This window comes from Dermacentor variabilis, chromosome 3 (assembly GCF_050947875.1).
Source record: "Dermacentor variabilis isolate Ectoservices chromosome 3, ASM5094787v1, whole genome shotgun sequence".
NCBI lineage: Eukaryota > Metazoa > Arthropoda > Arachnida > Ixodida > Ixodidae > Dermacentor > Dermacentor variabilis.
Genome location: NC_134570.1, coordinates 132,132,198 through 132,148,743, shown reverse-complemented (window position 1 = coordinate 132,148,743; position 16,546 = coordinate 132,132,198). Strand labels below are relative to the sequence as shown.

The window sequence follows — 16,546 nt, the reverse complement described above, 5'->3', positions numbered from 1 at the left end:
ACTCGAAATGCAACTTTGTCTCATTTGTACTGGCTGAGTCACAATGTACACATATGTGTACGCGTGCTAAAATTCAGTAAGGAGGAAAAAAATTTTTTTTATTTGCTTTATTTTCATTCTGGGAACATCCTCTTGTCGAAGAAGCATGTCGAATAATTTTCCCGCACTTTGCTTTAATTCGTGACTGAAGGGGGTAAAATGCAAAACCGGCACTGGCAAACCACAAACGACCGCCTACTGCGGAAGCTTTCTCTGTTCGGTGCAAATATGAGTTTCATAAGTGCTGCACTGAGTGCGAAGCTAAAGCATAGCAATAAAATGACCAAAATTTAGTAGTACATTGGGCCAGCTGCAGTGATAAAGTAGCCTAGCCTTTAAAATGATTTTCCAATACGCGTATGGTGCCCCAAGAAGCCGCGGAGCGAGAAAGCACTTCACAGCGGATCCAAATAACCGCATCAGACCATAGCCAGCGTACGGGAGGCATCACTGAGCCGACAGCAGCGCCGCCACATCGTCCTGAAAAAATGCTGCCTCACGGGTGCTCCGATGCCAACACCTCCCGCTCTAGCCACCATCACGGCACACGCGCCGACCAGCGTGAGCCCGGTGCATGCGCAGGGCGACACCCTGCCTCCTGCCTCGGCACCCCTTCTCCGTGTGCCGCCTCCTCCCCCCAGCACGAAGAACAGGTGATCCGACGACGCGGGGGCCACTAGGGAGAAACGCGTCTCACTAATGGTGGTGTTTCACGTCGGCACCGCAGCACACGTAAGGAGGCTGAAAGGCAGAAAATTTGAAAGGGTAAATAGTTAGAGCTGTGCGTAAAACACGTTGAAAGAAATGAAACCGAGTCTTTCATTCATCATGATCATCGAAGTTCCTCAGGTGCCGTAACAGACGTTAATAGAGACTTTTAGCAGCGCCAAGTTACCGTACGGAAAGCGCGGAAATACCGTACCGGCCGAAGACTGCGCATGCGCGCACTTTACTGTACGTAAACATTTTCCGTGCGGCATACGAGACGCTAAGTAGTGTTACGTGGGTCACATGCACACCGAGTTTTGCGAACCAAGACAGTTCAAGCCAAGACATAGCTCACACTGCGAAATGGTGTCCACCACGAAATGCGCACCGTATTTGCCCATTTCTAGCGTGCATTTTACCCGGACAGACGACTTGATCTTATTTCAAGTCGTCAACGAGGTTCAGCCTGTCTGTGACCCAGTGAGGTGGCAAGAATTTGCAAAAATTGTGCAGGAAAAAACGGGCAAGCTCTGTACCGCTCGCCGCGTCAGAGAGAGGTTCGACCTCCTCCTCATCCAGTTTCGCCACAAGGACAATAAGAACCGTGGCAAGTTAGTATATTCTATGTACATTACTTCAAAGCCATTGCTTTGCCCCGGACCTTCGATCCTGAAAGTGTGTGCTTCAGCGTAGGTTGGGTGTGGAAGAAGTAGTTGGCGAATTCGATCAGCTACTCCAGTACATCTCAGGGCTACAAGCCGCACACTGTGGACCGCCACAGCAGGCAGCAAAAAGCCTCTCAAAGTGCAGCGCACATGCAGCCTGCTGCAGCCCAGTCGGTGCATACTTCAGCTGCAGCAGAATGAAAAGCCAAGGCTATGCAAGCCTACTCTGCGGCTTCGGAATCTGCTGATGGCGACCAGTCCTGCTTCAGTAAGGATCTAAGCACACATATGGTGTTGCGTTTTTCCGATTTGCCTGAGTTGTTATATATGCTATGCTAAACTTTAAGCCTCGGAATGCTAAGTAAGAGCTGGAAACTTAAACGTGAAGTCCATAGTTCCGGTATTGATAGGGAGCAGGAAAACGTCAGGTGTAGAGAGTTCAACCGAAATAGTGACGTTTCAACTGGAATAACATTTTCCTGTTTTTAGTACAAATGTACTCGCTATGGCCAGAAATAAAGATCAAGTTGCTACACGTTTATTCATTGTGATACTTTGTTTGCACATTACAGGGCTAAGAACAGCTCACAGCAGAGCAATGAACAATTATGTGGCTTCAGTCATGCTGTCACTTGAGCCAAACTGTTGTCGTAATGACTGCAAATACACAGGATCACAAGCCTAGATACCTGTTATCAGCAGAATAGGACTGTACGTATAGCGTGAGGTGGACAAGATCGACAGAAGAAACACATAGCACTTCTATTTCACTTGCCTTTAATGCCAGTATTTCAGCTGTTGTGTCGACAAATCCCTTGGAAAGCATGCAATCTGCTTGTGCCAGCCTAAGTCGAAGCTTAGCAGTAGTTTATGAATGAGCATCTGCATTTGGCTATGTTTGAACGTTCATACTATTGCGAGAATGTGTGACTTTCACGTTTCAGCAGTCTTGTAAAAGTCCAACGAAACTAATGCTTCTGTGCCACATAATGTTGAACAGCAATGTATCTCTCTTATGCAGATGGTGACACACATGACAACAGGCAGCTAGAAAATTCTGGCAACATCTGAACTCCTTGGGTAATAGGACAAGCCTAGAGCAAGGTATATAGTAACAGCTCAAGGTACTCGGTTAGAAGGAGAGGAGGCAATGGAGCATATAGGAACCATGATGAGGGAAAAATTTACAGAACAGAGAAATGGTACATGCAGTATGTCGGAGAGGGATAGCCCGGTCAATCCACTGCTTTCGCTTGGACAGAGAGTGGGAAAGGGCTGAGAAGAGGGTACCAAGTAGCATATCGGCAGGCCCCGATGGTTTTCCAATTATGTTAATTAAGAAATTGGGCCCGAAATCAAAGAAAGCATTAAGGGAGGTGGTGAGCAAAATGCTAATGGATGGTAAAGTACCTGACGAATGGAGGCTAAGTAGGATGAGAATTATATATAAGGGAAAGGGGGACAAAGCTGACATAACTACCGGCCTATAACAGTGACGTCAGTGGTTTACAGGCTGGTTATGCAGATTATAAAGGACAGACTGCAGGCATGGGTAGAGAACGAGGGGGTACTTGGAGAGCTACAAAATGGGTTCCGGAAGCATAGAAGGCTAGAAGACAATCTGTTCTCACTAACACAGTGCATTGAAATATCTGAAAAGGAACACAGACCCCTATGGCTGGCTTTTTTGGATATCAAGGGAGCCTATGACAGTGTACCTCAAGAGGGCTTGTGGGGCATTCTGGAAACTTTAGCAGTGCAAGATGGAGTTACCAATTTCTTAAAAGATATCTATAAATGTAACCGGGTGATTATACAATGGGAAAAGCAGGTTTCGAAGCCTGTAATGATTCGGCGGGGGCTTAGGCAGGGGTGCCCATTGTCACCTCTGATGTTTATGCTGTACCTACAAGGTTTAGAGGCCAAAATACAACAAAGCAGACTTGGCTTCAACCTATAATTTTTCAAACAAGGAAAGCTGATCGAACAGTCATTACCAAGACTGGTGTACGCGGATGACATTACATTAATGGCTGACAATGCAGAAGATCTGCAGGGATTGATGAACATATGTGGTACAGAAGGAGACAGATTAGGCTTGAAGTTTAGCAAAGAAAAATCAGCAGTCATGATTTTTTATGATAACATTTGCGGCGAGCATAAGATACAGGAGGCCACGCTGGAGACAGTCGATAAATACATGTACCTTGGGGTGTGGATAAATAATGGCATTGAGTATCTGACAGAGTACGAAAAATATCTAACGACTAAAGGTAACAGAAGCGTAGGTAACTAAAACGTACTGAGCCAGATACCAGGAGATAGATTTGTTGTGCGGGGCGTGTGGAGAGGAGGAGGAAACGGCTGAACACCTGATACTTGCTTGTAAACAACTTCATCTTGCAGTTGAATGTAACGGGGAACTATTTAAAGCTTTGGGTTTTAAAAAAAGTGAAAGTAAAATAGACTTTGAACAGGTAGAAATAACTAAACGGAGGCTATCTGATTGGTGGATAATATCAACGCAAAAGTAAAGGCGTAAATGCATAGGTATGCATGCATATAGTACCATCCAAGGCTAGGTGGCGCTCTCCGCCACCGCCCGATTCAAAGGGTTGAGCCTCAATCATCCATGCATCCATCCATCCATCTATCCATGGCCGGACTGCACCGGTGCGGTTGATCGAGGATGAAAGTGCGCAGTGCTGCAAGAGCAGGACAGCAGATCTGACCACAACGGCTGTGTAGAAAAGAAAAGCGACAGCCGACTCATTTTTTAGGTAGCCGGCTACGTTGTCAGGAAATCACTGAAATGATTCCCATGCCCCGCATGTGCATCTGCCTTCGCTATTTTGCCCCTACAGGCTGATAAAAATGAGAATGTCTCACTGACGAGGCAGGCTGGCCATGGAGGTTTCGTGTATGCTTCAAAGCACATGGAAATGCTAATAACTAAACTAGAAAATGCATTCACTGCCTTTTTCAGCAGAAACGAGCTGCATGCTGGGAGCATGATGTAGTTTTTAAATTTTCTACAAGGGCATGAACTCCAAGAAGTCAGCTGCAGCGAGCACTCCCGCACTCTTACAAGGTATGTGATTAAGTTTTATGTATTGACAAGGTTGCATTTTTTTACTAAGGCTATGAACAAAAATAATGCGTCCAATAGCGAGAAGCAAAAGCTGCTCAAACTGGGGCGATGCCAGTGAAACTGCATCAGTGAAATGTTCCTGTAAATGAACATTGCATTAATGTGTTCTGTTCCCTTATTTAAGTTATTACATTAATGTATTCGGGGCTGTAACGACCATGTGCGAATGGTGCCTTCCACACGTGAGGCCGTAATTTCACTCGGTCGTCATACGAGACACGCTCAATCTCTTGGATGACGAGCCTTTCTTGTTTCTGCGCATGTCGCGTTGTACTCGTTCATTCCCCTTCGTTGCTGTCTTGTTGGGTAGTTTTTCCTTGTTCCTTTTTCTGCGAAAATGGGTCAACCAAAGCATAAACAAGCAAAAATATAACTGCTCGCGGCTTCAACAGTCTGTGTCCACCTGAAGCAGTAGCTTCGAAAGTGGTTTGCTGACAATGCCACTGCTGATCTACGTTGCATGCGAAGCAGAACATATAGACACTCGTATTATATTTTGTGCTTTGGCCAGATGAATATCGCAGACGTTACAGAAAGATGCGCGCAGCGATACGCGTTTCCCGGCCCGGCATTGCTGCCGAGTGCGCGCACGGCACACCTGCTAGCTGTAGCGCCATCTGTGAGCCGTCATTGAAAATCATTTCCTCTTCACTGGCGCGTTCACGACATTAGTCAAACCTTCTAGCCTCTATAGTGCAACAACGCGTGCTCGGAGAAGTACCAGCAGAGGTTTCGAATGTAAGAAAACTTTCTGATGCTTTTATTACTGCTTTGCTGCAAAAATAAAAATGTTATTTTTTAAAGATTTATACTTTTTGTTGAACCACTAATTTTTTAACGTAATATTGTTTTTTGTACGTGGTTTTGAGTGCTCGACTGGAAAATGCATTCACACTGCGGTAAACACCAGTGGTTCCTTCATTTCGTGAATGTAGTTGCACGTGTTTGCAGTTTTGCGTTTCCTTTTTTTTTTTTCGTGCAGCGTGTCATGAAACTCAACGCTGTTTCAGAGTTAGCATCGGTACGGTAACGTCGTCGGTAACGACGAAGTACGTCGGTGCTGGGAGGTGTATGTCCAGTGTGTAGGCTGTGATAATGCCTGGGCATTGCTGCGTACTGCGGTGCCAAAGAAACTATGATGGTGGTGAGCGTGTGCGTGTCTTCACCTTCCCTTCGCACCAAGCAAGAAGATCTCAATGAATTAGAGCTATCCACCGTGCGGACTTCACTCCATGAAAGCGGTTGGTGGTAAGGAAACATTCCTTTAACTGTCGTTACGCCTCCCTCAGTTGTATTGAAAACGTTGCGGGCAGGATGTTGCGAGGTAATTCCGTAGTGCTTCCTCTTTTGGACCGGGTAAATCTGTAAAGTCGTAGCAAAATAGTATTGCTGACATTCAGTTAACACGAAATTTATAGAAATTTCTCGTACTGTCATGCACCTGTCTGATTTTTGAACTTCAGGTTCTAGAGCTTTTACTGTCTTTTGTTTTTTTCTTATCCCAGGTCTGCGAGCGCCGCTTTAAACCGTCCGACATGGTAAATAGACCAAGTTACACGGATACAAAGACCGGCAAAGTAATTGAAGTGACACTGAAGCTCGTACGGTTACGACCTGATGCTGTTCCAAGTATACTTCCCAACTTCCCGGCATATCTTTCTGCCCCAAATGCAAGCACGTCTCGAGACAATGCTCGAGAGGCCCCAGATGAAAAGAGGACGTGCCGAGAGGCAGCTGCATTACAAGATGCCATCAACTTGTCTACTGAAACACACCAGGCGGAAGAGGACAGAAACAAAATTGAGAACTTTCAGGCGCTGTTGAAATGCATACCATGTATGAAGGTTCCAAATTCTTGACGGTTGTTTCTCAGCACGACTTTATTCTTTTCCTCAATCTGACTGTCGATGGTGCCCCAGCAATCAAAAAGTCAGTTAAAGTCACCGAGGACCTCTCTCTAAAGCTGTATTTTCATGATGTCGAGGTCACCGAACTTGATGGCGTGGAGATCATTCCCGAAAACTGTGAATCATATTCGGTGCTTCAGAGGTCTGTTGGATGCTGTTCAGAGCTCTGATAAGATTCCTGCCTTCCGCAAACCTGAAGACAAGACAGGTGGCATATTGAAGCTCATGCTATCTCTTCTTGAAGACGCAACAAATCAAGAAATGCAATACGAAGAGCAGCAAGATGCTTTGACATTTCTAAAGGAACAAGTCGTTCTCCTTTTAAGCTAGTCACCCCACTACTCTTCAGAGCTGTCGGTATTTTCCAGCCTTCTATTTACCATCTCTCATGCTTACAGGTACTTGAGTAACTGCAGAGGTCTTACATTGCCACATGAGTCCACGATCGGGCATGTATGCAATGCATATGTTGTAAATCCAGCAGCTGAGCAGCAGGATGTTTCTTTCCTGCTTTATGTGAAGAAGCTCGCGAGTGCAATGAAGGATCATGAGAAGTCAGTGGTTCTCGTGATGAATGAGATCCATCTACAGGGGTATATTGATTATAAGGGTGGCACGATTGTCGGCACAGCCAGCAACACTTCAAATGCAGCAAAGACAGCTCATGTCTTTATGATTCAAAGCCTCCTGTCATCACAACAAAGTGTTGTTCACATTTTGCCAGTAGAACAAATCAATGCCCAACAGCTGAACACTGTGCTCCGCAGCATCATAAATGAGCTTGAAAAGGTTGGGCTTCGCATCATTGCAGTCCTCACAGATAACAACTTTATCCCAAAACAATGTCTCTGGATTGTCATCAAAAGTCAGCAGCTCCTATCCTCACCCATCAGATCCCACTCGTCCTCTTTTTTTCGTTATTGACCCTGTTCACTTGTTGAAATGTATTCGGAATAACTGGATCAACCAAAAGAACCATGGAACCTGCATGTTTTTTCCTTCACTTATGAATTTGAACTCCAACCCCAAAATTATCCCTGCTTCGTTCAAGACACTCTGTTATCTCCACCTAAAAGAAAAAGACCACCTTAACAAGGCTGCTCCAACACTGTCAGTAAAGGCCCTCAATCCATCTAATATGGAAAGGCAAAATGTGAAGCTTGCACTGAAAGTGTTCAACCTATCAACCATCGCTGCTCTAGAAACATGCCGTCAACGCTATGCACTGCAGCATGCAGCTGGAACAGCGGAATTTTTAAAGGTTGTCAAAACCTGGTGGAGGAGTGTTAATGTGAAGTCCCCCAGCAAAGGATGCCGGCTTCGTGATGACCTGCAGACTCCCATTGCAGAAAAACTGTGTCCACAAGTTGAGTTCCTTCAAGCCATCATGCAGTGGCTTGACCTCTGGGAGAGCTTGAAGTTTGACAATGGAATTCTCACTCGGGAGACCCACAGTGCCTTGCGTCTCACTACGGAAGCCTTGGTTAAGATAATAAACAATTTTCTTGAAGACCTTGGATTTGACTACGTACTTCTGGGGAAGTTCCAGACAGACTACTAGGAAAGATTTGGTAAGTATAGGCAGCTTTCAGGTCGAAGTACCACGTGTCCATCAGACAAGTGTTCGAAACTGAACGCAAGCTTCGCCTACAAAGAGCCCTGGTGCTTCCAGACATGGATTCAGGGGCACCTGCTGTCAGCCAGGGTGCTCGTTCCAGGAAGTCCTCTGGTCGGCAGCACCGGAGAAACCCCCGCCACCGACAGGAGCCACACGCAGCACGGCAGCGGACGACACCAGCCATCTAGTCGCCACAGCACTCGCCTCAGCACTATGCACGCTCCTGGAGTCAACGCCCATCGACTCGCCAGCACACCACTTGTGTGATGACACCCTGGTCCAGCGGAGCAACGGCCACGCATCATTCAATGGAACGTTCACTCGATGTGCCGCCGACATCCTGAGCTCGTGGACGGGGCTCATGTGGACGGTTGCGACATGCTTTCTTTGCAAGAAACGTACTATCGGCGGCAAATGAAACACGAACAGCGGAATGTGTGACGATAGGCCCAATTGAGGCCGCCTGCTTACCGTTATCAGAGAGAGGCGCGAATTTCCGGCTTGCGATAGTTTACTTCTGCTTTCTTGCTTTGCCACTGGAGCGCCACACTCATACTTACCACCGATTATACCATGCGCAGCACTTTGATTTTGCTTCCACCGATGCCATGTTATCAGAATCTGGTCGCGATGCGAACAGTGCAGGAGGCCAATCGGCCGAACGTGACATCTTTAATAGCTCTTTTTTTTAATAATGCGCACAACTTTAAAGCCACCACAAAAACTCAAATACACTGGGGCCGATCATTCATGCATCATTGAAAGCCGGAAAGCCCATTTGTCCCCGCATGGTGCCCGCTTCGGGCACACGACAACTACGTGCACGGCTCAAGTTTTCTTGCGGCTGCACGGCGCCTACGACGGAAGCGGCCGCCGGCTCACGGACTGCTATTCGGCCCCTCCTCGTGCCGACAGCAATGCCCCCCCCCCCCCTCCTTTGTGCGGCGGTGCCCAGGGGCAACCCTTTTACCGACCACCCAAGGCGGACTATGTTTCGACCCCGTGCCTTGCAGTTGGTTCCCTTTGTCCTATGTCGGGCCTCGGGCCACTGAACTTGCCCGGCGCACCATTCCGACCGACCGCCAGATTGGCCTGACGACGCAGCGCAGTGCCCGGAGGCACCGGCCACTGAAAGCGGCGTTGGGACCACTGAGGCTGCCCGGACTCTCTCTCTCTTGACCTTGTTCGTCCTTAGGGACTGTCTGGGGAATCTGGGGACGGGGAGGTGTTATTTGAGCAGCTTGCAGCTGCTCTGCTGCTCTCTCCTGCTAACCATGCCAACTTGTAAACACTGTATAAAGAATTCTTTGACGAGAAAGCTCTCCTCGTCTCTGACTTTGCATGAAGTGGGGTCAAGACCTCCTGCCGGCCACGCATACCTCGGCACACGAAACAGCCTGCATAAAGTGTTGCCGGTCGTTTTTGCAGGCAAGAAGAGGAATCTGACTCCAGAAGAGGCCCTTGATCTTTGCTTCAGCCTTCCCGACCTTGAAAGTGCCAGCGAAGATGACAGTGAAGAAGAATCTTGTGAAGAGCTGCCTTGTGATCTTCAAAGTGAAAATGACAGCAAAAGTGATGAAGTTGAGCTGGCAGTTCCTACTGTAAAACGTAAGAAAAAAGAATGCGAAGAGTGTATACTGACAAGCAGAAGAAAAGGCGTTGCAGCTCAACTGCAGGCTCGCCAGCTGCTGCAGATGCTTCTGACATGGAAGATGAGTGGGAGTTGACACCAGCGGATGTTGTGACACCAACAGACACTGAGCAGACTTTTTCTGCGAAGCTATCATCGAAGAGCACGGCATTGAATGTCTTCGAGCTTTTCTTCACCGATGAAGGGGGTGAATCACATAGTTGATCATACAAATTTTTATGCCACCCAGGAAGGAACATGGGGCTGGATACCTCTCACTGCTGAGAAACTAAAGGCCTATTTTGGCATGCTGGTATTCAAGAGTGCCAATCCTATGCTCGAGGTGCATCTGTATGGAGTTCTGATAGCCTATTCTATGTGAAAGAAATTGTTGCGGTCAGGACGCACAAGAGATTTCAGCAAATCACAAAAATTTACCCTTGTATGACAACGTGCAGATGCCAAAGAAAGGTTCAAAAAAGTATGACCACTGCTTAAAGTTCGCCTGCTCATCAAGATGAATGAAAACTTTCGTAATGAGTACACGCCTTCATCTCCTCTTGCAGTCAACGAAAGTAGGATTTGATTTAAGGGAAGGTCATCTATGAAACCATTATGCCTATGAAACCGAAAATGAAATGCAGTTACCAGGTGTGGTGCATTGCGGACTCGTCCACGGTTTACCTAAGCAAGTTTGAAATTTACCAAAGTAAACACCAGGAGCAACCAAACAACAGAACACTTGGAGAACATGTCTTGTCATTGTCAGAAGGAATCGTAACTCCTGGAAATCAACTGTTTTTCGACTTCTTCAGTTCCACCACCTTGCTGCAACAGCTCCGTGACAAAGACATTTTAACTCCCGGTACATATGTCACAAATCGAAAGGACCTACCAGCGGAACTGAAAGTAAACAAGCTCGACCGTGGTGAATTCGTCTGGAGGAGAAAAAAGAATCTTACCGCCTACCAGTGGCGGGACACATTATGTCGAACTATCATGACCCTTGTGAAGATGTTCAAGTCGACAGGACTACACCAAAAGGACATAAGAAATCCATCAAGTGCCCCGCAGCAGTGCGCGACTACAACCACTGGATGGGAGGGGTGGATCGCTTCGGCCAAAAAGAAATGCGTATCCACTAGACAGGCACTCAAAGAGGTCGTGGAGTCACCTTTTCTATTTCATCCTTGACGCGGCGATTGTCAATGCTTACGTCCAGCATCGCTACAGAAACAGTATCGCACACCTGTTCTTTTGGGTCATGCTGGAAAGACAACTCATCAGTGGGAGGAGCTTTCGCAAGGGTCGGCGCAGCCTAGTGTATCACAAGAGAAGAAGCAACAGCTGCTCAATTATGACAGGGGTGCCAAAAGATGTTCGGTCCAATAGGCAAGGGCACTACCCGTGCGCCACCACTACACGCGAAAGGTGCCAATGGTGCTCGACATCACAGGAAAACGCACAAAGCTTGTGTGCACCAAATGCCTCTTTGCATTACATGCTTTGAGCCTTTTCATAAGCAGGGATAAAGTTCATAGACAGAAAGGATGACCGCCAAGGTTAGCAGAGGGACAACGTGTGTCCCACCTTTTGCTCATGGCGCCAAGTTATCAGTGGGACAAGTGTTGCCCGCCCATTTTCCCCAACAATATTCTTTTGCAAGCAATAATAAATTTTTTTGTGGTTCCTACATGTGGTACTATTTATTTGGAAAAAGGCAGCGCACAAACCATCAGTAGATTTTTCGTGCCTAATAAGGGGTTGAAAAATCGGTACCATGAAAATTGCTTGTCAGGCCCTTTAAAGGACACAATCACAGGAGGGCCATTTGTTCATGATGGGAAGTTATACACCACACACAGTGCTCTAAAAAGAGGCCACTTTTAATTGCCACAAAATTATCAGGAAAGCCTTTGTGATACGTTTCTGCGGCCCCATGCCAACATTACTATTAAAGTTATATGCCTAAAATGTATGTGCATGTAAACAAACTAAATATGAACTAGAACATTATTCACAGAAATCAAAAACAGATGGACAAACATATTTAGTGTCTTATGCCCGGAACGTTTAAAAACCACACAACTTAGCTTTTTAACATGAAAGCAGTGCTTAGTAGACCTACCTGAGGTATGAAATGTTATACCCTGCACGACATTGGAAATTTAAAATCACTGCTTGCTCCTGAATTGCAGTGTGTGTGCAAAAATGACCACAGCAACAAAACAGTGCTGCAGATATTTTGAGATATATTGCAAAGGTGACCTCTTGGTAGATGATGAGCCCAGCACGTCTGACCCAACATAGACTTCAAGTTTTGCTGAGTTGCGCGGAGAAGCGTCAGAGCCGCAGTTGCCGAAAAAAAGAAACCAGGAAAGAAAAATAGGATGATCAAATTCGAAGCCTCAGTTGGATTCTCGAGAAGTCTATCGAACATGAATACTTGCCTCCTTTGTGGCAGAAAAAATGAGGCACGTGCCTATGAGGCTGCAAGATGCTGTGCAGATGGAGTTTATTGGGACAGGAGGTCTCAGTCCTGTCAGTTCTTGATTGGGTCTGCATAATAAAATGGTTTTAGTAAACATACACAGCCTAGAAATTGAAACAAATTTGTTTATTTCAGGCCTCTCCATTAGCAAGGCTGAGGAGTGATTGTGATAATTCCGACATACCTGACTAGCTAATGATACATATGACTACTATACTGAGGAGTATACTGGTACGTCATCAAACAGTGACAACGAAGAACAAACTGCTCAGACTTCACAGCGACATAATTGTGAAGAACAGCGAGTTCAGCTACAGAATGCTGAGCCAGATCCAGAAACTGGCTTTATTCTTTTTTTTTAAAGAGGTGCAGTTTTTTATCACTCACCAGGAGTATGTAAAAGATGATATGCTTGAAAAAAATGGCTAAGAAAACAACCCACCGAATCCACAAGGAGCAGAGAATTGTACGAAATAGGAAGTAAAACCATTTTTTACTCTTCGATGTGCATGGGAATAATAGGCTATCCAAGAACTATGTTTTTCTGGAATAAGGAAATGGCTGTGAGTGCAGTAGAGGATACAATGCCAAGAGATCACTTCTTCCAGATTGGATGCAACCTATGCTGCCAAACTGAAGGTGACATCCACTGACAATGACAAAGATCTTAAAGGCTACCAGAGGTTGCCCCCTTTGTCGATTAGTGCTGGAGGGTTGCTTGTCCCTCAAAAGACCAAACTGCTTTTGTGCCAAGGAAATAATTTCTGCCTGCTGCCCTGTGAAGCAGTACACTCCAACTGAACCACATCCAGTGGGGCTGAATAACTTTGTTCTAGCCAGCAAGGACGGAGTGATTTATGATTTCAAGCACTACAAGTGCTACGGCACCTTTCCCGACTACAGCCTTGGTGCGTCTGGCAACTCAGTTGAAATGCTAGTGGAGACTGTTCCAGTGTTGAACGCTGTACATTGAAGGCTGGTTTCCATCCAGCTCTTTAATGAATGAACTAATCAAGAAAAACATCCTTTCTACTGGCATGCTGATGAAGAATAGTGTTCTAAAGGAAATTCACTGGATGCATGACGAGGATTTTGTGAAGCAATCTAGGGGTATACCTGAAGTATTAATAGGTGGCGTGCACAATACAGCTTGGCAAAAAGCCTATTCTCATGCTTTCAACTGCCTCTGAAGCCTATCTGGAGCACGCCTGCAAAAGATGGTGCAAAAAAGAAAAGAACCATGTTGATGTCCACCGCCCCACCGCAATAAATCAAACTACAATGACAAAGTGGGAGCAATAGACCTACCAGACAGAATGCTAGCTCTGCACGCACAGAGAAACCAAATCAACCAGTGGATGTTTTATACGGTCTCGCACACATCAGACTTCGCTTGTGTCAATGGGTGGCTTCAGCACAGAGCCGATAAAAATGCTACGGGGCTACTCATCGGGGCAGCCTTAGAGTAGGACAGCCTTTGCATATGCATCACCGATGCAGTGAATGCTCAGGGATCGCTTAAATACCATGCAGCTGTACGAGTTTTCGTTCCACTTTTATTACACAAAAAGTTGGCGTGCAGCAGTTGCTCGCTATGCTGCCTCTGCGGGAGTACACTGATGGACGTGGGTTCACTGCGCTACTTCTGCAGCTGCTCATCACAGTGCATCTCTATGGAGCCGGGAACACCACGCACGCTCGTCAAGGTCAGACATGCTTAACCGCTGCTCCACGGCACGTAATTCGGCTCGAACCGCAGCCCCCAGCCGGGGGCCCCCGAGGCACCGCGAGCGGCACTGCTGGCCTCGAGACCCCGGCTCCCCAGCTCCGTGCATTTTCATCGGAAGTTAAGCATCAGCTGAGTGAGTACTACGACTATCTGCACCATACTCTAACCAACGAGGCCACATTGCTGATCACTGCGTTCGAAATAGCAGCTAAGTCAAACGACACCACGGCTCAGTAGGCCCGGCCAGTCAGTGCACAGGATGGACACAGACGAGCCTGCGGGCGACACCAAAGAATCCGGAACTGCATTCATGGTGGTCACTTCAATCAGACGCATGCAAGAAACACAGAACGTTGTCCTCCGTCTCAGAAACCGCATCAACCTAGCTACCGCATCGGCATTCCACCTCACAGACGATATAGTCACGGCCGCCGCACTGACTGCATCAGACACCAAGGACCTTGACATCCCCACATCAGGCACACCCAGAACTTCATAATCGCTTCCATGAAGCGAGAATCAACACTGCAGAAAATTCTCGCTTTGCACACAGTCGTTCACAACGGCACCGAACACCAAGCCACAGCTTACAAAGCCAGCGAGCCAGGAATTGCTCGCGGAGTAGTTCGAGAAATACCAGTAGAAATCCCGGATGACAAGATTAGCGCATACATCACCTTCAGGGACGCCAAACTTCTCAGATCACGGCGCCTCGGCAAGAGTGAATGCGTCCTGATCACAGTAAGAGGCCCAAAGCTCCCGAGCGTCGCACTAGTGGGACGGGAAGTCACATCGGTGGCTCCCTACAGGCCCAACGCGGTACAGTGCGCATTATGCCACATCATAGGACACCGAACAGACGTCTGCCCCACAGCACAAGACTACATTGCATGTGAAGGATGCGGCACCCAATTCACCCCGGGAACTGACCCTAAATACACACCCCATGACTGCGACATGAAATGCTTAAATTGTGAAGGTGCGCACAGCTCCAGAGACCCCACCTGCCCAAAAAAAGAAGCCGCCGACAAGGCCACTTGAACAGTTGCCTACAGGAAAGATCAAGAGTCTACGCCACCAACGTTGCAGCTTTGCCCCCGTTTCCAGCAGCCTCTCACCCCCACCCTAACGCCCAGTAGCACCTGACAGGGGGCCGGAATGAAATAAATTTCTCTCTCTCTATATATGGAGCCGGCACCTTTCAAATTATGACTGGAGACCTCGTGACTGTTTCACAGCTGACGGTGTCATGGGTCATCAAGCGCATGCCTACCGTGATCAGCAAAAGCCTGTTTTCTGTGCTCATGAAATTGCGTGCTGCTTCTTAAGTGGGTGGTGTAATGCAAGAACTTTACAGGATTGGCAAGCTTCCCAGTACCAGTGCATGCACTGACTGCACCCACGTGCCAATTAAGAGCCCCGGTTGTGACTAAGCCGAGATGTACCGCAACAAGAAAGGACATCTTTCGATAAATGTCCTGGTGAGTTTCCATTTAAAACATTACAGCGGTGGTTTGATACCAAAATGCAAACAAGCAGTACCGAATGCTGCTAGTAGTACGATTTTGTACATGTAACATATCTAACACAAAGAAAATCACCCTAATAATTTACGATGCAGGCTCCCACCACCAGCCTACATCTGTGCTACAGTAAATGTTGAAGCTTCGAATTTGCTACCAGAGTTACCTTAACCTGCACCAACATCTCAACTCCCATCGAAATGTAACTACCGCAGCCAGCACTTGAACCCATGATGTTGTCCTCAGCATACGAACAGCGTAGTTCCTATGAAGTTGCAGCACCTTAATTATATAAGCTTTTATGTTTTGATCCAGTATATAGTATATTCTCGATTATGTGTACTTTCTGGTACATAGCAAAAAATTCTGCGTCACCTAAAAATTGTATCACCAAAGAACTTGAAGAAATCAGGAGATCAATGTAATGAAAAGAAGCGCGCCTGAAAATTCGGCAAGAGTATAAGTGCTAAAGTAAGCTTTGTCACAATACAGTGCTGTTATGTGGCGAAGATTGCACAATGTATTTTGGTGAAGCCTACATTATAAAGAGTGAAAAGAGAACACACATTCCTTAATTATACAAGCTCACACAAGCCGCCAGAGATCACGTGATGGCTCGGTTCTTCATACAACCCACCGCGGTATGACAAGCAGTTCGCAACATCCGAAATTTAGCATGTTGTAAGCTAATGTACTTGGGTCGGGACTTTCAAAAAATTCTTATCAGGCATGACCGTTTGTTCGAGGCTTGACTGCATAAGCCTACCACAGAGCTACAGTGGCCGCATTCAACGCTCCGCCCGGGACATAACGTCTCTTGACAACTCAAGAATGCAAAAAGTGCCGAAAGGTATTAGCATCGGGAAAAGGCATCGCTACAAAATTGCTTACAGCTTAGCCAGCAATGCAATTCAATTCAGTGTTTACAAGTTTAAGCAATTTACAGCTGCATCTCCATAATTTGTACAAGGAAAGCCCAGAGAAAGACTGTATTTGCAGTTCACCGTCTACTCAGAAATTTTATACACCAGAAGCGCTTTATTGCAGATTTGCTGTGCAAATTCTTCATCAACAAAAAGCAAACC

General features: G+C 46.6%; 1 pseudogene; it reads left to right on the top strand.

Moving 5' to 3' along the window:
* Positions 1-549: 549 nt before the first annotated feature.
* On the top strand, positions 550-14,175 carry LOC142573822 (uncharacterized; annotated as a pseudogene).
* The last annotated feature ends 2,371 nt before the right edge of the window (positions 14,176-16,546 follow it).